General features: G+C 39.6%; 1 protein-coding gene across 4 annotated transcripts in view; it reads right to left on the bottom strand.

Annotated features, from left to right (window-relative positions):
• gpat2 (glycerol-3-phosphate acyltransferase 2, mitochondrial) overlaps positions 1 to 22,939 on the bottom strand; it is a 151,229-nt gene that overhangs the window by 103,777 nt on the left and 24,513 nt on the right. For 3 of the 4 annotated variants that reach the window (XM_053236006.1, XM_034307025.2, XM_034307023.2), the window contains exon 2: positions 5,585 to 5,677. The gene's annotated coding sequence lies outside the window, so the exon portion shown is untranslated. Of the gene's footprint in view, positions 1 to 5,584; positions 5,678 to 19,585; positions 19,696 to 22,939 lie in introns of those variants that run through there. The other variant, XM_053236005.1, reaches the window with a different exon arrangement.

Here is a 22,939-nt window from a genome sequence, read left to right on the forward strand (position 1 = left end):
TGTGGATAATGGAATGAAACTTCGTTGTGAGTAATTTGGAAGAAAAAAAATGGTTCAAACAAATAAGAAAGTAAAGAAATGGAGAAGAAGAAAGACTCCTCTCCATCCATCTTACATTATCTAAGCAGGTGGCAAAAGGGGCTGTGTGGGTAGTAATTGAAGATCCTTCCATTTGAAAAGTCAAACACAAAAAAACAAATAGCTTCTTTTTTAAATAAAAACTTTAAGAGGAAAAACAGGCTTGATTGCACATTGCATGCATAATGAAACCCTTTGCTGTGAATGACTCATCTGAGAAGTCTCAAATCACTGAAGATTTGGAGAATATTCATTAGCATATGCGAGTGCTAGCCAGCACAAAGTTGATCACGAAACAAAAGTTTCAGCAAAAGTATATAATTAAGACAAACACAGTGACAGAACTTCTCAGAGGACAAGATCGCTAATAATGATCTAACAGCGATGAATTAAAACTGAAGTAAAACTCTGTTTTAAGAAGCCAGTGGTTTCAGACTCAAACGTGAGATAAAATCCAGTGGATTCAGAGCCTATGCTAGGAACACTGGGATCATCATGTTTTTGGAAAAGTGGGAGAACACACTTGACACGGGGAGATGACAGTTAAAGTACGGAAATGGGAAGAGGTGAGAGTGCACAGCAATCCATGTAGCAGGAAATTGAGGTTTATTAAGGTGACAATGGAACTCATTTCCTTTTCTCATACCCATCACAAAGATGTTAAACTCACACGATGAGCCTTAATGAAAATGTGTAAACAAGTCAGGAGTCCAGAAAATATTCACACATTAAAGTTAATTTATCGCCAAGCATTTGAACTCAAAGAGTCTCTGACTTCACCGTGTTGATGAACTCCCAGGATCTCTTACATTGCCATGTTGATGAACTCCCAGGATCTCTTACATTGCCATGTTGATAAACTCCCAGGATCTCTGACTTCGCAGATTATATTTACAGTAACAAGCTGGGTCACACCACCGTGAAGCCTGTTATGGTTAAAAATAACTACACGCCAAATCAAAGGTTTCATTTTGTCAATAAGAAGTGGCTTTATTTTCATTCTCAGGATGTTGCTCTGCTAGTCAGCTAGTTAACCAAAAATGTGTAATATTTCAAGGAAATATCAACTGGGGTAGAAAAGAAGTAAGCACAGGGGTAGACAGATTATAAATTTATCAGCTGGCCTCCTAGGTAACAAGTCCCATGTTAGGGTTGCCTGGAAACCAAATAGGCTAGGCTAAAAATTGGTAGCTAATATAATGTAATAATATATTGCGAGTGAGTTCGCTAGTTAAGAGCTTATACTAATGACCACGCAGAATCTCTGACCTCACAATATCTTCTGAGCTCACAGAATCTCTGACTTCACCATGTTGATGAGCTCGCAGAAGTTTTCACGTCACCATGTTGATGAACTCCCAGAATCTCTTACATCACCATGTTGATGAGGTCCCAGGATCTCTTACATCACCATGTTGATGAGCTCCCAGGATCTCTGACTTCACCATGTTGATGAGCTCCCAGAATCTCTTACATCACCATGTTGATGAACTCCCAGGATCTCTTACATCACCATGTTGATGAACTCCCAGGATCTCTTACATCACCATGTTGATGAACTCCCAGGATCTCTGACTTCACCATGTTGATGAGCTCACAGAATCTCTGACTTCACAGATAACACAGTAACAAGCTGGGTCACACCACCATGAAGCCTGCTATGGTTAAAAATAGCTACACACCATATCAACGGCTTCATTTTGTCAATAAGAAGTGGCTTTATTTTCATTCTCAGGTTGTTGAACTTACTTGTCTGCTGGCAACTATATAAAAAACTAAAACCGCATGTCCACCCCAGAGCAGCTTTTACTCAGCTTACTTATAAACATGAACAGAAAAACATTTACCTCAAAGCTTGTAAAAGATACATGTGCAGATACTAGATTGCCGGTGGCATGTACAAGACGTGTACAAGGTGGCATTCAGGTGTTTCACACTGCCCCTAGTGGTCTGAAATAATACATATAAATTTCTATGATGTTACACTGAAATACCGCAGTATACTTCAACGCATTTTTTTTTTAGATTTCAGACAGCAGAGTCGGCGTTATGCAACACCACACAGTGAGGTAGTGGAAAATCAAAAGCCCTCTCAACTTTTAAGTGCCGTGTTTACGTCAGTGATAGCGAGACTGAGGTGCGCCCTGCGTGTGCATGTGTGTGTGTGTGTGTGTGTGTGTCAGTCAGTCAAACTGGCCTGCCATACTGACAATCTGACAAGTGGTTATCAGCCTGAAAAATATTCATATTGACCTTAGAAAATGAAAAGATGATTCACTGCATTATTTCATTCCATTACCGATAGCGCAACGCTTTGAGCTCGTTATTAATCATCAGGATGCATTTTGTTTAAACCGGGGTTCATAAAGTGACTCGTGACTTTCAAAAGCTGTTCACAGCTACTAATTAATCCTGATGAATAATATATGTAAATATATGCTGTGTGTTTTGTATATTAAATATATTTTGGTTTCATTTAACTACTACTCACTTACATGCACCAAGTCCTCACAAACTTTCTTTCCACAGTAAACATTACAAAATTTTGTTCTTCCTCCCTCTCTTTCACTCTCTCTCTCTCTCTCACTCACTTTGTCTCTTTCCCTCTCTCTGTCATCTCCCTGTGTCTACCTCTGTCTCTCTCCCCCTGTCTCAATCTCTCTCTCTCTCTCTCTCTCTCTCTCTCTCTCTCTCTCTCAGGATATACTCATGATTAGGTAAATGAGCATCTTAAAATAGTGGCAGATGAAGCAACACTGGATGTGCTTGTGCAGACACACATTTTAAAGTGCTCATAAAACACACTTTTTTTTAATGTCTAAGACCTTTACAAACTACACACATGACCTGAATCATGTCTAGAGTGGTGTCCAAAAGTCTGATCCACTAGTGTCTGGGAATCGTTTTAATTTCATCATTTATCAAAAACCAGTGAAGCACTGAACTCAGCTGATGTTTATTATTCCAGAAAATATTATTTAAAACTGACACAAATCCATTTCCAGCTGCTTCAGAAATCCTCATACATAGGAGGGGAAAATGACCAAATTTGGAGCTCTGTAAGGTAGAGGATGATAATTATTACACCACAGTGACACCGAGTTCTCGATTCTGATTGGCCAGGAGGTGTTGATTCATTTTCGATAACAGCTCTGACAATAGTTCCAGCTTCAAGACAAATCACAGCTTTATATTAACGCACTCGTTCTATTACGTTATTGTTTCTATAGTAACAGTTCGTTCACAGGGACTTATGAGCTGTTATGTGAGCAGACGCTCCACATAATCTAATGAAGCAAAGAAATGTTTTATTTATTTAATATTCACGGAAATAAATATTCCAGTATCAGCGCTCTGTAACAGTCAGTGAGTTATCTGCCAAGGCAAAGTCATTTTGCGCTTTGTGGTTTCTCAGTAACATGGCTGTGGGTTTTTTGTTTTTGTTTTTTTTTGTCTGTTCCACCACAAGAAATTGATGCGTCATCCTTTAGTAAATTAAAAAATGTAATAGTTGACAAATCGCTGTGGTATAAGAGGAATAAAACACTTCAGGATGTGCTGTTATAGTAATATAATCATCTTCCGGGTGTCGATCCGCCTCACATCACACCATCGCTGATTTTTTTCCTATAACAGCACACACCCAAGTGTTTTATTCCTCATGCTTTGGATCAATGTGCCTGTACTGTACATACAGACTGCATGTGTTTGTGAAAGTTTCTTGCTTAAATAAAAGTATTCAAGATTCATTTTTAAACATTTCCACACTTCATTAAAGGAGAAATGCTGATACATGCGTTAGCAAGGCTGTGTTAGTGCACAGAAGATGCAGTAATGTCTAAAGTAAGTCTGAAGGCAACAGATTTGGTGTCTGAAGGCTTATTTTTTGAAAGCACAGCATACATTTGCCCAAAAGCCTTTTCTGAATTTCTGTACTATTCCAGCTCTAAAAGCTGTAGTGATGATATAACACACAGATATAAAAAAAACCAACAACCTGGACTGGATTCAGTGACGAATGGCCTAGTCTGGGGTCTTGTCTGAGGAATATAAACTGATGATGTGATAATGAAATTTTGGTAGTGGATCTGATTTTTGGCCGTGTCTGCGCACATAAATCAGATGAACACAGGCAAAGAGAAAATGAAGCATAGATGCAAAATGACATGCTTTTAACACAAGGCAGGCTTTGAATTGATGGAACCTGTCTCTCGGTCTCTCTATCTCTCTGTCTGTCTTTCAGTCGTTCCCGAATAATCCATCCACTGATTACACATCAAAGAACATGAACAGAGCCACAGCACAAGATTAGAAATAAATAAAGAAAGAAAGAAAGAAAGAAATAAAGTGCATTAAGATCCACAGAGGCAGATGAATGTTATTCATCATCCGCGGATAGATTTGGCCATCAGCAGCCGTGACGTCGCGTCGCTGTTTGATCCTGCTTCCGTTCATCAGTTCATCATTAAAACACAAAGTGCTTGAGCAATCATTAGGTGCTTCTCACTAATAACACATTCTCGATAAAAATGAAATGAACCACATGACATGGTACGAGTGATAATTAGGAAACATCCTAAAACACAAGAACCCAGAAACTAATCGAACAAGACGTGTTTATATTCATACGGCGTCACAATGTGACTATTTCTCATGATGCAGTTCCACCCTGAAGTCTGTTTTAACACTGACAAATGATTAAAAGTCTTTGTTAGGATTGATTATTAAATTTATACTTTATTATATTTATTACATTTATGATTTTTGTGACAAAGAATTTCATTCTAAAGTTCTTCAGTTAAAAAAATAGCTTTTTACAGCTTTATAGCTTTTTTAAATGACTTTATTTATTTTATTTTATTTTTGTTTTAAAGAAAACAGTACGGGATGGGTATCGGCTGATATTCAAGGTCTTAGTATCATTATCAGGAAATAAAAAGTGGAATATTTACTAGCAATAATGTATGAGTTGAGTCAAAAAAAAAAAAAAAAAAAAAGAACACTCAGACCCGAGAGCTATCATTATTATTATTATCATTATTATTATTATTATAGTACTGCTAGGGAAGGAAGACCAGGAACACCATGTTTTTTCATTAAAAAAGTTGTTTTTTTTTTTTTTTTTAATTTGTAACACAAAATCTGACGCCCTGTAGACTTTGGCTTCTGCATGTGTGATGGCGCATGATTGGGTAAGTGAGAGTTTTAAAACAGAAGCTGATTAGATGCATTCGTACACGCAGCCTGACACACAAACACAGAACATACACACTCAATACGTTACGTGCTGAAACACACTCTGGGTGCTCGTGACCTGAAACACATCAGTCAGGTCCTAAAGTCTGAGAGCATCAGCGCATTCCGATTTGAATTCATTATTTATCAAACAGCAATAAAAGCGTTTTACTCAGCCGGTGCTCATTATTTAATAATTCATTAGGTACGACTGAGAATTATGGAACGTTTGAAGGTAGTAGGATTGATCGCTCGTGTGTAAACGTGGTACCTTTTGGGAAGCGGTTTTCTGCAGGTGATTGATGCGTCTCGGGTGGTGAAGGGATTCTCGAGTGCTCTCTCGACCCTTTCGGAAAAGGACAGGCTGAAAGACAGAGGAAAGAAACACATCTGCTGTGAGAGGAAAAAAACGAGTAAAAGACGGACACCTCATGCTGTTGTATATCACAGGACTTTTGCAATGTTAGTTTAAAGGCTATGCTTTTTTTTTTCTTAAAAAATAACTTAAAAATAACGAGTATGACTCTTACTCTCAAACATCTGGTACGTTCTCAACACCGTCAGTGCTGCTCACGTTTCCTCTAATACTGTGATCTGTTATGAGTTTACTATCGTGTGCAGGAGGAGGGGTTTCGAGTTTGGTTCCTCTCAACTCTTTTCACTTTTGTAATAAACAGTAATAAATAAATTGTAATAAATAAATAAGTTACCACTTCCTCATTAATGTAAATATCAGTTTCTCTCTTTTCAGAACACAGTTGATGATCTTTAATATTTAGAACAGAAAGTCTAGAATTACGGAAAATCTTTTTTGAATTTTTTTTTTCCCCACAAAGAAATTTCACAAGCAGGTGCAGTCTGAACAAACATACTGTACAGGTAGATTTTGTTCTTCCAGGCACAAATAATGTACCTTTAAAAGTACAAAGAGTAAGGAATAAAACACTTGAGGATGTGCTCTGATGGGAAAATAACGACAATGACAGGATGTTGTAAAAGAAGCGTTCCTGTTAGCGTTAAAGTTACTGTTACCACCGCAACGCTGATTATCTTCCTATAACAGCACCACACTACAGCAATTTGCAACAGTTCTATATTTTGTATTTATTAAAGAACAACTGAAGGACGCTGACATTTTATCCATTTATAGCTACATTTACATCTCATTCTCACATTTCTCACGTAAGAATGTCATGTGCTTCTATCTCATCACATTCTTTCAGTGTCTACATGTGCACAATATCTAATTTACACCATCTGTTTGTTTACGTTGCTGGTGAGACATTGCTGTCCATCATTCTGCAATCTCACACCCACACGGCTCTGACTTTTTGTAGCTTTTTTTTTCATTAAATAGAGTAAACCATACCAGTAAACATTAACACATGAACAATTCCTGAGTGGAGTGAGTCGGTCTCCCTCACGCTCTCCTTCCCCAGTTAAACTAATCCTGACTGTGTGTGTTTCACCTCATCATCCTATGTCTTCACATTAACAGCCTAGACCTGTCCCACTGGACACACACACTCACACACCATCACTAAAGCAGTTCTATTTTAGCAAAGTTACTCTCGCTTTGTCAGTGGCATGTTCACATGTACTTCGTCACTTTTAATTTCATGTCCCGCTCTCACACTTGCATCAGGTGCGAACTTGGATGCGTACTTCATTAGAAACAGTGTGTGTCATAATGAAGTAGAGCTTCTCAGTGGAGCCTCACAACTCATTTAAAACTTTTATAATGATGTAGAGGCACAGGAAAGTCTTGACAAAAGGAAACCTCCATCCTGAAACACATTAAATATGATTATATTGAAATATTTGTGACGTTTCGTTTAATGACTCTGGTGCCATGTTTGTTGCTTGTTGCTATATTTCCATTATTCCTGTGAGATGTTAGCGGTTAGATTGCTAGCGCAGATACGGTGGTGTTTTTCATTTTAAAAATTTCAACAATCTCAGCACATAATGGATAACTGCAGTGTTCACCATTAGCTCCTAAAAAACACCGCTTGTTTTCTCACACACAGTTTTCCATTTCAATGTCATATTAACGAGAAATCCAGCAAAACCTTGGACTCAAAGTCCCAGAATGCAATGCAGCTACATGATATGGCGTTACGTCAGAGACTCGGCTCGGCTAGACAGCGATCAACAGTATATAGGCGTGAAAGTTGAAGTTTGTACAGAGTGTACAGATGAAGAGGTGAGAGAGCTGGACAGACTAAAGGATTAAAGCGCCGCTGCATCACTCTCAGTAGATAGAGGTGATGCAAGGACGAGTTCCCACTGCTCCACTATTTATAATTACAAATTGTGATCAATTATATTGTGATAAATGATGTCACCTTGAAATATTTTCACTGAAATTAAAAAGGGAAAAAATTACAAACTGACTGGAAGCAGCTGATGTGGTACAGATTTTTTATTTTCTTCTTCTTTTTCAGGGTTAAATATTTGAATTCATTTGTATTTTTATAAATTAAAAGGGGAGGTTTTTTTATAGAAAAAAGAAAAATAAATCAATATTTGTAGACATTAAATAAATCATTACTTTTTAAATGCCCTATCACTACTGTTACACTGGAACATTTATATCTTGATGCATGTCGTGTATCGTATTTTCACGTGTTTGTCATATCACCCAGCCCTAGAATGATGCACCCATAATGTTTCCTAATTACCTATGTGCATCTGCTCCACCTAGCACTTTCACTAACCTCTATAAATTATCGTTAATGAACAGCTCTATCACACGCAAAGGTAAACGGCAGGAACATGTAATGAGGAGAGAAATATTTTACACTCACTCAGTTCTCACTTAATGTTCCTAAAGTGATTATAATTTCTATCAGACTTTTCCTTCATACACCAGTACATACATACATTATTATATGTAGCAGACCATACAGGACGTTATGTTCTCCTCACACTGCCATATGCACATTAATCTAATTAATATTCATACATATGGACACAAACCTACGCAGTGAATGTAAACAGCCGGATCTCACACACATCTCATTCACACAGTCAAGACTCATACTAATGACCCACAGAATCCGTCAAAGCAGCCACGATGGATTTATGAGTGACGCATTTAAACATCACACAAGTAACATCCAGTGGGATTTCAAGGTCCATATCAAAACATCTGGCTGGCCAAGTTAGCGTTTAATTTACAGCACCCGCGCTGACAGTTTCAGATATAGCACGCAAACTAAAAGACGTGAGAGCAGAGCTGCACAATAACAGCTACGATGCTCGATTTACAATCAGGTTATCATCAACAGAAAAGGCCACTTTCTTTCACATAAGCCTTTATAAGCCTTTATTTATTCAACTGTACACATCTCAACATCTGTTCCTTTACACATTCATTTAGTGGTCTTTTATTTAGAATAAGTAAATAAATAAACCACATCATGAAGCTAAATAGTTAAACCATACGAACAGGAAGCTTACGATTTAATGGTGTAATCGTTGAATTTTTTCATTCTTTACTTGTACAAATAACATGGAAGATACGTAGAGTATGATTTAAATAATAATAATAATAATAATAATAATAATAATAATGGTTTAATCAATGGCCTCTGCAAAAGTGTATGGAGTTGCTGAGAAACCCGTTTGGAAAACTGACATGCGGTCCAGAACGCTTGTTTATGTTTGGATGTTTCTCCTGTCAGTCATTTTCTAGACACTCTACTGGCCACTGTAGATCCTGGAGGCGGAGATTTCTGAACATGGGTAGGAATGGGGAAGTCGGCTCAAGGAGTCAAAAAAAAAAAAAAAAAAAAAAACCTCAGATTCAAATTCAATTCAAAAATTCAAATGTCAAACCCACCTACTTAAAAGATAAAGGCCTAGTTTCTGGGGGGAAACAAGTCCAGTCTTACCCAGTGCACATTTAATGCTCCATCATGATTAGCTCATTTTAAACAACTTTATCTATATTGCTGCACATTGTGACAAGAATAAAACACTTGGGGTCATGATGTTCTAGGAAAATAATCAGCCATGGAGTGGTGTGATGAAGCGGCATTACTGTAATCTCTTTCCACCCCAAAACTAATTATTATATTATTGTCCCGAAGTGCTTTATTTCTCTTATACCACGATGCCAATTTTTATGAAGTAAAGAGAGGCACATCATACTTTTTGTCCTTTTACAGTTACATTTAATGTTGTGGAACATCCACAAAACCAGTTATTACTTACTTTATAGAAGCTTCATACAGTCATTCTTTCACCTGCTTCTCTTTTCGCTCTTTTCATCACAACTCACGGTTTTTTATAAACTTGCGCGGGACTCTCGTCCAATAAACTAGAGAATTACGAGTTTGACCTTTCTGCTGCAACTCATCCTCATTCTCCCTTCTGAATGGGGCAGACATTATCTTTTATGATGTCTGAGAGCCTGGATGCTGCCTGAAAATAGTGCCTGCTTAAGCAGCGTTGCCCTGAACAGAACATTACAAGTTAAATATCACACCAGGTCGTAAATCTGACTATTGACACGTCTAACGAAACTAGATATATTACCTCATTATTATTTTTTATGCCACTCGACTACTAAAATGTCGCCGTTGTGCTGCTGCACTCGCCTGGATCTGTTGTGGAAAGAGATTAAAGGAGCGGATCGGGTTTTGAAGTCCTATTATGTGACTGCGATGACAAATGTTCCCAAAACATGAGGCAGTCACATGCTGCGTGATGTACAAGGCTGAGCAGAGATCAAGACGGCAAAACGCTGATGGATGGACGTGTACAAAGATACAAATGCAAAAAAAAAAAAAAAAAAAAAAAAAAAAAAAAAAAAAAAACGGGGGGGCATCTGTTTCTGCCATTATGGACCACACACACACACACACACACACACACACACACACACACACACACACACACACAGCTAAACTAAAAAAACACACAAAAAAAACAGGAAGAACAAAAGCATGATGGCAATGACAAATGCATGTGATAAAATCCCCTCGGATTATGGCATTATTTGTGTATCTATCCTCATACACAAAGTTTTTCTTCTGCGCACACACCAACACACAAAGACACACTGGCACAAATAACCCAAAAAAAAAAAGACATTTTTTCCAATGAAGCATGACGGGCGTTTGAAAAGGCCACACAGTGCAGCATTAAACAAATGGAGAGGAATGGGTTCAGTGCTTCAGTACACACAGTGGAGATATGAATACACTCTACAAAAGATATATGCTGATAATTAGCTCTACACCTCACTGTAATGGGCAGGGGCTCTACCGCTTCTTACTCACTAGCAGCAGAGGTAGTAGCATGCAGGGCACGAAGTTTGCGAGGCACTTACTGCCTCGAAGCATGCTTATTTAACAGTTCAAAATGTTAGCCTAATCAGAAGGAAGTGCTATGGCACATGCGTCAAACACAAGCTCCGCAGCCTCGTTTCATTTGGTCAGCGTGAATAATACTGAAACGGCCCGCAGTACAGTACCGATCAACATTTTTACACTACCCAGAATTCACAGCAGATCCGCAGCGTAGCCATCTGAAGGCAGTTACCGTAAACTGCTGCACAGACACACACTCCAGTTTGTAGCGTGGCTGGCTTGACCACGGTGTGAACTCTTGTGTGCTGCACTTGATGTAAGTCGTACTCGCAGCTAAAATGACTGAATGATGATGATGCAGAGAAGAACTATTTTAAGTATCAGAGTTACAGGCACATAACAATACTAGCTTATTAAATTCTTTACGTCAGTTTAAAAAAAATCTGATTTATTTTACACATTACTCCTTTTTCAATACTAATCCATTGAAAAGGAGTTCTATTCGATAACAATGCACTGATCCAAATTGTCCGTAGTTGTAGTTACACACATGATTGCTGCTGTGGACACAAAAATCTCCTCCCTACTCCTACACTGCATTCAGAACAAGGCCGTCTGCAGCAGGCAACACCATCATTTATAAAATAAAAAACTGTCCCATTTACACACAAGTGTCTTTTTTTAAGGTGACTTATTTTTGGATAAACTGAGGAGCAACGAAAGGAGAATGTGTCCTTCTGTTCGCGGGCCAACGGCTATACGCAGTGCGTAAGTATTCACCCGCATTTGAACTGCTCCACATTTTATAGTGTTACAACCTGAAACTAAAATAAACTTCATTACAATTATATGTCATCATATGAATCTACACAAGAGCCCATAATATTATGATGAATGAGACACAGAAGGCAAACTAATTACAAACTAACACAAAACAGCTGGACACAATCATGTAACATGCAAATGACAGAACAGAGGCGGAGCCTGGACCAGGAAGTAAAACAATAAACACGTGTCAAAGTAAGAGCACGAGTCAGAAAAGCTTGTGAATGCTCCCTGTGAAGTGCCTTGTAATGCGCAGCGTTTTCGATGTGTTGATGTAAATTTCCACTGAAACAGGAAGTCAGGACGGGACATATCAAGTGGCTCCTCCTTCTTTTTAAATAGCCAGTAGCGTTTCGCTTACCTCACAGCCCTGCGGCGAACATCCCAAAACTGGTGAAGGAATCATCGGAAAAATGTCCGTCACAAAGCCATGAGCTGGCACAAATACCTGCTTCTTCAACGTTAACGAATTCAAGCCATTTCCTTCATAACCAACTTACAGTTCGAACAGCCACAGACACATTTATGACCCACGCTTGCTGATATGATTTCTCTCGCTCAACAACGGCAACTCCGCCAAGGTGATTTTTATAATGTTGGGGGCGGGACACTTCAGATTCTTGAGAGCATTTGATTGGACAGAAAATCTGAAGAGAAGCTGAAGTGCAGCATGATGTCATCAAAACTGTTGACCCGTATTGGTGGTAGAGAGAGACTGCAAATTTTGAATGCATATATCTTCTAAATACATATTTTGTCATTGTTTTGAAGCACACTAGCTTATACATAACCTTAAGGCTAACATATTCATACTAAAAGCCACAAAACTTCAGTTCTGATTTCATGGAGACTTTAAACCTGGTATTAAACATAAATAAAAGACTTGTCTAAACTAAAGCATCCCATCACAATTAAATGACTTCCCGACTTTTCCTGAAAAAAGTAATCCATCAGAGATTACTGATAGCATCAGCAATCTGTTCAAAGCTGCTGTGGGAGATTTTTGTCAGAGATTTCCATTTGTTGATTTGGCAAGAATCCATTTTTCTTTAAAGCCAGGTTCACCCGAATGCGGCTTTAGATATTCAGCTACACCGAAGCGGACACTGTAACATCTGCACGAGCAGAATAAATAATTCATCAGGACAGTGATGTGAACCTAGAAGTGAAAAGACATACAACTAACACTGTCTTCATGCTTTAAATCATTATTTTAACACTCAATTCATGTCGAAATGTGGCAAAGTCTGTGTGCATTCAGTAACTTCAGCTTTTTAGCAAAAAAAAAAATCTATTGACTTAGTTCTCTCTAATGCATTATAATGTTGCACACTTTATAACAAAATCTGTGGGGAAAAAAAAACATCTCCGGTATTCGTCAAAATATTCCATTACATCTCAAACGGCCCCAGAAAGAAAAGAATAAAAATGCAGAAAAAAAGTGCACAGATCAGCTCTGGACTCTGAAACGTGAGGGCACACATGAGCAATACATCGGTTCCAACAGAAACTAGCCCACTCTGAGAACTCACTCTCTCACACACACACACACACACACACACACACACACACACACACACACTACTGAATACTGGAATATACACACATACTCAGAGGCCTAGTGAATCACAAAGGGGTTGGCTGGGGGGGAAAACTTCCCCTGATGGATATTTATAGAAGGACCAAGTCCGTAGAGAAAGTCCACACACACACACACACGCACACATACACACACACACACAGATACACACACATGCACAGCAACCCTCCATGGATATTTACCCTTGTTTTAATCATGGGACATTAAGTCAAGGTATAATTTAATTCCACCCACAGTACTGTTTTCTTCCTCAGAGTTACTGTGTGTTATTGTATTATTAAGTGTATTTATTACATACTGCACATAAATCCATACCTTCGTCAATTCTATACTACTGTACTAATTCTATTCTATAGAATTTTTTATTCTATTCTAGTCTACATAATGTACTCTATTATTCTATTATATGTACTCTACTCTTTTGTATTCTGTCTGTTTTGTATTCTGTCTGTGTATTGCGCTGTACTCTATTCCACTCTATTCTGTGTATTGCGCTGTACTCTATTCCACTCTATTCTGTGTATTGCGCTGTACTCTATTCCACTCTATTCTGTGTATTGCGCTGTACTCTATTCCACTCTATTCTGTGTATTGCCCTGTACTCTATTCCACTCTATTCTGTGTATTGCCCTGTACTCTATTCCACTCTATTCTGTGTATCGCGCTGTACTCTATTCCACTCTATTCTGTGTATTGCACTGTACTCTATTCCACTCTATTCTGTGTATCGCGCTGTACTCTATTCCACTCTATTCTGTGTATCGCGCTGTACTCTATTCCACTCTATTCTGTGTATTGCGCTGTACTCTATTCCACTCTATTCTGTGTATCGCGCTGTACTCTATTCCACTCTATTCTGTGTATTGCCCTGTACTCTATTCCACTCTATTCTGTGTATCGCGCTGTACTCTATTCCACTCTATTCTGTGTATCGCGCTGTACTCTATTCCACTCTATTCTGTGTATCGCGCTGTACTCTATTCCACTCTATTCTGTGTATCGCGCTGTACTCTATTCCACTCTATTCTGTGTATCGCGCTGTACTCTATTCCACTCTATTCTGTGTATCGCGCTGTACTCTATTCCACTCTATTCTGTGTATCGCGCTGTACTCTATTCCACTCTATTCTGTGTATTGCGCTGTACTCTATTCCACTCTATTCTGTGTATTGCGCTGTACTCTATTCCACTCTATTCTGTGTATCGCGCTGTACTCTATTCCACTCTATTCTGTGTATTGCGCTGTACTCTATTCCACTCTATTCTGTGTATCGCGCTGTACTCTATTCCACTCTATTCTGTGTATCGCGCTGTACTCTATTCCACTCTATTCTGTGTATCGCGCTGTACTCTATTCCACTCTATTCTGTGTATCGCGCTGTACTCTATTCCACTCTATTCTGTGTATCGCGCTGTACTCTATTCCACTCTATTCTGTGTATCGCGCTGTACTCTATTCCACTCTATTCTGTGTATCGCGCTGTACTCTATTCCACTCTATTCTGTGTATCGCGCTGTACTCTATTCCACTCTATTCTGTGTATTGCTCTGTACTCTATTCCACTCTATTCTGTGTATTGCCCTGTACTCTATTCCACTCTATTCTGTGTATCGCGCTGTACTCTATTCCACTCTATTCTGTGTATCGCGCTGTACTCTATTCCACTCTATTCTGTGTATCGCGCTGTACTCTATTCCACTCTATTCTGTGTATCGCGCTGTACTCTATTCCACTCTATTCTGTGTATCGCGCTGTACTCTATTCCACTCTATTCTGTGTATTGCGCTGTACTCTATTCCACTCTATTCTGTGTATCGCGCTGTACTCTATTCCACTCTATTCTGTGTATTGCTCTGTACTCTATTCCACTCTATTCTGTGTATTGCCCTGTACTCTATTCCACTCTATTCTGTGTATTGCGCTGTACTCTATTCCACTCTATTCTGTGTATTGCGCTGTACTCTATTCCACTCTATTCTGTGTATTGCGCTGTACTCTATTCCACTCTATTCTGTGTATCGCGCTGTACTCTATTCCACTCTATTCTGTGTATTGCCCTGTACTCTATTCCACTCTATTCTGTGTATTGCACTGTACTCTATTCCACTCTATTCTGTGTATTGCGCTGTACTCTATTCCACTCTATTCTGTGTACCGCGCTGTACTCTATTCCACTCTATTCTGTGTATCGCGCTGTACTCTATTCCACTCTATTCTGTGTATTGCCCTGTACTCTATTCCACTCTATTCTGTGTATCGCGCTGTACTCTATTCCACTCTATTCTGTGTATCGCGCTGTACTCTATTCCACTCTATTCTGTGTATTGCCCTGTACTCTATTCCACTCTATTCTGTGTATTGCCCTGTACTCTATTCCACTCTATTCTGTGTATCGCGCTGTACTCTATTCCACTCTATTCTGTGTATCGCGCTGTACTCTATTCCACTCTATTGTGTGTATCGCGCTGTACTCTATTCCACGCTATTCTGTGTATCGCGCTGTACTCTATTCCACTCTATTCTGTGTATTGCGCTGTACTCTATTCCACTCTATTCTGTGTATTGCGCTGTACTCTATTCCACGCTATTCTGTGTATCGCGCTGTACTCTATTCCACTCTATTCTGTGTATCGCGCTGTACTCTATTCCACTCTATTCTGTGTATCGCGCTGTACTCTATTCCACTCTATTCTGTGTATCGCGCTGTACTCTATTCTACTCTATTCTGTGTATTGCGCTGTACTCTATTCCACTCTATTCTGTGTATCGCGCTGTACTCTATTCCACTCTATTCTGTGTATTGCGCTGTACTCTATTCCACTCTATTCTGTGTATCGCGCTGTACTCTATTCCACTCTGTGTATCGCGCTGTACTCTATTCCACTCTATTCTGTGTATCGCGCTGTTCTCTATTCCACTCTATTCTGTGTATTGCCCTGTACTCTATTCCACGCTATTCTGTGTATCGCGCTGTACTCTATTCCACTCTATTCTGTGTATCGCGCTGTACTCTATTCCACGCTATTCTGTGTATCGCGCTGTACTCTATTCCACTCTATTCTGTGTATCGCGCTGTACTCTATTCCACTCTATTCTGTGTATCGCGCTGTACTCTATTCCACTCTATTCTGTGTATCGCGCTGTACACTATTCCACTCTATTCTGTGTATCGCGCTGTACTCTATTCCACTCTATTCTGTGTATCGCGCTGTACTCTATTCTACTCTATTCTGTGTATCGCGCTGTTCTCTATTCCACTCTATTCTGTGTATCGCGCTGTACTCTATTCCACTCTATTCTGTGTATCGCGCTGTACTCTATTCTACTCTATTCTGTGTATCGCGCTGTACTCTATCCTACTCTATTCTGTGTATCGCGCTGTACACTATTCCACTCTATTCTGTGTATCGCGCTGTACTCTATTCCACTCTATTCTGTGTATCGCGCTGTACTCTATTCCACTCTATTCTGTGTATTGCGCTGTACTCTATTCCACTCTATTCTGTGTATCGCGCTGTACTCTATTCCACTCTATTCTGTGTATCGCTCTGTACTCTATTCCACTCTATTCTGTGTATTGCCCTGTACTCTATTCCACTCTATTCTGTGTATTGCGCTGTACTCTATTCCACTCTATTCTGTGTATCGCGCTGTACTCTATTCCACTCTATTCTGTGTATCGCGCTGTACTCTATTCCACTCTATTCTGTGTATCGCGCTGTACTCTATTCCACTCTATTCTGTGTATTGCGCTGTACTCTATTCCACTCTATTCTGTGTATCGCGCTGTACTCTATTCCACTCTATTCTGTGTATCGCGCTGTACTCTATTCCACTCTATTCTGTGTATCGCGCTGTACTCTATTCCACTCTATTCTGTGTATCGCGCTGTACTCTATTCCACTCTATTCTGTGTATCGCGCTGTACTCTATTCCACTCTATTCTGTGTATTGCTCTGTACTCTATTCCACTCTATTCTGTGTATTGCCCTGTACTCTATTCCACTCTATTCTGTGTATTGCGCTGTACTCTATTCCACTCTATTCTGTGTATTGCGCTGTACTCTATTCCACTCTATTCTGTGTATTGCGCTGTACTCTATTCCACTCTATTCTGTGTATCGCGCTGTACTCTATTCCACTCTATTCTGTGTATTGCCCTGTACTCTATTCCACTCTATTCTGTGTATTGCACTGTACTCTATTCCACTCTATTCTGTGTATTGCGCTGTACTCTATTCCACTCTATTCTGTGTACCGCGCTGTACTCTATTCCACTCTATTCTGTGTATCGCGCTGTACTCTATTCCACTCTATTCTGTGTATTGCCCTGTACTCTATTCCACTCTATTCTGTGTATCGCGCTGTACTCTATTCCACTCTATTGTGTGTATCGCGCTGTACTCTATTCCACTCTATTGTGTGTATCGCGCTGTACTCTATTCCACGCTATTCTGTGTATCGCGCTGTACTCTATTCCACTCTATTCTGTGTATTGCGCTGTACTCTATTCCACTCTATTCTGTGTATTGCGCTGTACTCTATTCCACGCTATTCTGTGTATCGCGCTGTACTCTATTCCACTCTATTCTGTGTATCGCGCTGTACTCTATTCCACTCTATTCTGTGTATCGCGCTGTACTCTATTCCACTCTATTCTGTGTATCGCGCTGTACTCTATTCTACTCTATTCTGTGTATTGCGCTGTACTCTATTCCACTCTATTCTGTGTATCGCGCTGTACTCTATTCCACTCTATTCTGTGTATTGCGCTGTACTCTATTCCACTCTATTCTGTGTATCGCGCTGTACTCTATTCCACTCTGTGTATCGCGCTGTACTCTATTCCACTCTATTCTGTGTATCGCGCTGTTCTCTATTCCACTCTATTCTGTGTATTGCCCTGTACTCTATTCCACGCTATTCTGTGTATCGCGCTGTACTCTATTCCACTCTATTCTGTGTATCGCGCTGTACTCTATTCCACTCTATTCTGTGTATCGCGCTGTACTCTATTCCACGCTATTCTGTGTATCGCGCTGTACTCTATTCCACGCTATTCTGTGTATCGCGCTGTACTCTATTCCACTCTATTCTGTGTATCGCGCTGTACTCTATTCCACTCTATTCTGTGTATCGCGCTGTACACTATTCCACTCTATTCTGTGTATCGCGCTGTACTCTATTCCACTCTATTCTGTGTATCGCGCTGTACTCTATTCTACTCTATTCTGTGTATCGCGCTGTTCTCTATTCCACTCTATTCTGTGTATCGCGCTGTACTCTATTCCACTCTATTCTGTGTATCGCGCTGTACTCTATTCTACTCTATTCTGTGTATCGCGCTGTACTCTATCCTACTCTATTCTGTGTATCGCGCTGTACACTATTCCACTCTATTCTGTGTATCGCGCTGTACACTATTCCACTCTATTCTGTGTATCGCGCTGTACTCTATTCCACTCTATTCTGTGTATCGCGCTGTACTCTATTCTACTCTATTCTGTGTATCGCGCTGTACTCTATTCCACGCTATTCTGTGTATCGCGCTGTACTCTATTCCACTCTATTCTGTGTATCGCGCTGTACTCTATTCCACTCTATTCTGTGTATCGCGCTGTACTCTATTCCACGCTATTCTGTGTATCGCGCTGTACACTATTCCACTCTATTCTGTGTATCGCGCTGTACTCTATTCCACTCTATTCTGTGTATCGCGCTGTACTCTATTCCACTCTATTCTGTGTATCGCGCTGTACTCTATTCCACTCTATTCTGTGTATCGCGCTGTACTCTATTCCACTCTATTCTGTGTATCGCGCTGTACTCTATTCCACTCTATTCTGTGTATTGCGCTGTACTCTATTCCACTCTATTCTGTGTATCGCTCTGTACTCTATTCCACTCTATTCTGTGTATTGCGCTGTACTCTATTCCACTCTATTCTGTGTATCGCGCTGTACTCTATTCCACTCTATTCTGTGTATTGCGCTGTACTCTATTCCACTCTATTCTGTGTATTGCGCTGTACTCTATTCCACTCTATTCTGTGTATTGCGCTGTACTCTATTCTACTCTATTCTGTGTATTGCGCTGTACTCTATTCCACTCTATTCTGTGTATCGCGCTGTACTCTATTCCACTCTATTCTGTGTATTGTACAGTATTTTATTGAATCTAATCTAATATTGTATTCTGTCTATTCTATTCTACTCCATTCTATATACTGTACTCTATTCTCTATTCTCCGGCCCGGCCTAGTAAGAGACATAAGCTCCTGCTTAGTAAATAACCTATATACAAAAGGCGTCAGGCCTGAAAAAAAAAGGTTACAAAAAAAAAAAAATAGTTGACAAACCTGGGGATAATCTAATTGGTGCCATTTGCAGGATTTAGCTTTGCAAAGTTTCCATTTAACACAAATTCATTCTCACTGAAATGTGCACTTATTCTAATGAGCAAGAGCAATTTTACTGACAGTAGACAAGTTATAACTGCTTCAAAACATCATTAAAAAATTCTTACCACAGATGTTGAATATGCAGAATATGACTCCATAATATGACTTCAGCAAACACTGGTGATAGATCCAGTAATATTTTTTCTTCCTAGCTGGATATAGAATCCCAGTAAAGTGGCTGAAAAGCAGATTTTTGTAAGATAGCTGTAGAAAATGACAAACTTCACTCCGTAACTGTACATTAAAGTCTATGAGAAGTTTGTGAGTAAATTTCAGAAAGTAAACTTTTTAGCTGCGCCAAGCAATTTATGGTCAAGTCATATACAGTATCACTGTTTGAGTATCACCATCCATTTCATTTACGACTACAAGCTATGCAGTGCCTGCCTGCACACAAATTACTTGCCTGAAGAACATAGTGGGAAAGTGATTGCACGGGATCTGAGGGAGATGCATGAGTGTTGGAGTCTGTGAGAAGAAAATATGACTGGGAACACAGCGAAGGCCTCGGAATTAAACAAGGGGATTTGCATGCAGTGCTTTGGGCTATCCATCATGTGAAACATGGCTAGCACGCACAGAAAATATATATATATATAAAACCACAGAACAATTTACTTCTATTGATATAGACTAAGCAAACAGAATAAAGACAAAGTGCTTTCACGAGATCTGAATGTAAAAAGGTAGATGTTTAATTAATTCACCCCCCCCCCCCCCCCTTTCTAAATATTCCTTCCAGAAGAAAGTGTGTGGTGCAGTGGATCAGCCAGTAGCTAGTGCTCAAGTGCTCAAGGAAGTAAAGTCAGAAGAAGCAAGGAGTAGTCATTATGGCAAGACATTGAAGTAGTGCAGCCTGTAAATAAGGCCTTGAGTCCACTAAGAGACATCAAAAGATGCATTTCAGGCGTTGCAGACACGTGAAATCCAACTTCAAAAAGCTCTGCCACATAGAGGTCTGAGGCACAAGCAAAAAAAAAAAAACGAAAACGGGAAAAAACACTACGGAGAATCTTAAAAAACTACTGTAATTACAGTTATGTAACTGTCCGCATCAAAGACGCAACAAAGAATGATGAAATCGCTGCTCAGAGCAAAATAATAATTAATTAATTCACAGAAACCAAGATTAGAGTGCAACAAAAAGTATTTTAAAATCATCGTGATTCATTTCCCAATGCAATTCGCTGCAAGAGGGTTGATTCTTCCACATTTGCACTCATGCAATCGTTACCTAAAACAGCGTTCTTTAACGATTAATTAAGGGTTCTTACCCTCCAAAAATGGTTCTACTTGGAACCATTTCATAAAAGGAAACACTGAGATCCACATTGATCTTTTTAGGAGTTCCCCAAGAGGGACAACCAAAGGACCTTTAAGGGTTCTTTCTAAGAGTGCAGTGTTTATCATTCTAATAATAATTTTTTATAGCATGACCAAAAAATTGCAGTACCATGTTAGAGACACAAGCAGTTTTTCATCTGCCGTATGCAGAGTTACCAATGTTGCTACCTTACTGACATTACTAATCCTAGCAGGCAGACTGAACAAACTGGATTTAGCATACCTGAACATATGTCGGTGGACACATTAAATGATAAAACCTTCTATCCTACACTTTAACTAACCAGAGACCACAGCTCCACCCTCTAGATTCACAAACTCACAGCTACAATTTCGCCTAGATAAAGTCGCACAAAGAGAAAGTAACAGCTACCAGGAGAAAATGAATCGTTCACATTCCACGTCCTTTCCCCTTGGATGAGTCGGCCTTTATGTAGGAGAATTTTATTCATGTTTGATCTAAGTGCTGCTTTAGCTGAAAAAGCAGAAAAGCATTGTTTTCAAAGTAGCTCCTATTTCACCGTAGCAAGGGCCCAAAACGCTAAGGATAAACCATAAACATCGGCACCTCCGTTTATCAAAGGCTGTGCTAGACAGGAATTCTGACCTGAAAAGCCCTTAAAGCTGAAGTCAAGACATCTGACTTATTTAAATTTTAACAGCCCTATTAATAGCCTAATTTCAATTTTAAAAGTCCAATTTAAGAGCAATTGGGATAAATGGAATATATTAGTGATTTCCGGTACCATGGTCTCAAAGCTTAAGGCTACTGTTGGCTTCTCTTGTTTATTCCCAGTTCAAAATCCAGAATGTTAACAGTAACGAAATACATGGACACAAGCAAGGTGCGTTTTTGAGTAAAGGGTAGATCATCAGTTAAGACATCACAGTATTCTGCAGATGAGTAAAGACAGGCATAGAGACACAAGCTTCCTGGGGGGGAAAAACGTTCCCTTGCTGCAACATCATTTAAAGTGAGAAAGCTTGAAAATAAACCTCTCTTGTTTGCCATACTGAAGAATATCAGACTCCCACCACAGATGTCCTGCTGGACATGGAGTCGAGCCTGTCGACTAGCAGTACATTAAAGAGAGAAGGCCAAAAAAATAAAATAAATAAAACATGAGTCACAGTACGAAGAACATTTCCCCAGTCCAGAAAAAAAACAGGAAATCACCAGCTAGGTCCTCAAAATCATCAGGTGTTTAAACTGCTGCCACATCTGTTCCCCCATCTGTGAAAAAGCCAATAATGCAGAATCTCTCGAAAATGCAAATACAGACAGTGAAGTGGTTCCACCGCCGCAAACGACGATGCCAAGTACATCCCCGGGATAGCCGCCTGTTTGTGCATTCCAGAAACCAGCGCTTCCGCCAAATGTGTTTATCACAGGTGGCAATATCGTCAAATGCCAAAGGGCAGCTCTAAACCAGATCAAGTGGATAAACTGATCTTCCTGGCTAACAATCTGTGACTGTCAGACTGGGAGGTTATTTTTCTTTTAGAATCGCCTTTTAGAGGAAGTTTTTAGGTTTGGCTTTAGAATATGGATGGCTCCTTTTGACTGTTTTTGACAGGATTCTGAATTGTACTGCGCTTTTTAAATCATGGCTAGTTGATATTTGTGATATGCTACAGTATGCTGTGATTTATCTTGAGGCTGGAACTACTGTCAGAGCTGCTGTTTAAAAAAAAAAATAATAATAATCAACATCTCCTGACTAATCAGAATGGGGAATTCACCAGCGCTGTTACGATGATATTTATGTCATGGATCATGATTGAGCAGAAACTTGGATCAGTCTAGCAGTTCATTCATCCATAATCAGACACTCTTGTGCTCTACAATAGTGATCCGTCCTCTGCAATCAGGATGTGAACGTAGAACACGTTATTAACACTAACAGTCTCGGATGGCAATTTTCATCAGCAGCCGTGTGCCTTCTCTGGAATCAGTAATCTCATTGTGGAGGGTGCAGAGCAGCGTAATATCATCACATACAACGTTAAAAGTCAAACGTCACAATTTCTGTTACTGAAACATTGTTTCTGGAGAGCAGGAGAATCCAGAATCC

This window comes from Pangasianodon hypophthalmus, chromosome 8 (genome assembly GCF_027358585.1).
Source record: "Pangasianodon hypophthalmus isolate fPanHyp1 chromosome 8, fPanHyp1.pri, whole genome shotgun sequence".
In the NCBI taxonomy this organism is placed as follows: Eukaryota; Metazoa; Chordata; class Actinopteri; order Siluriformes; family Pangasiidae; genus Pangasianodon; species Pangasianodon hypophthalmus.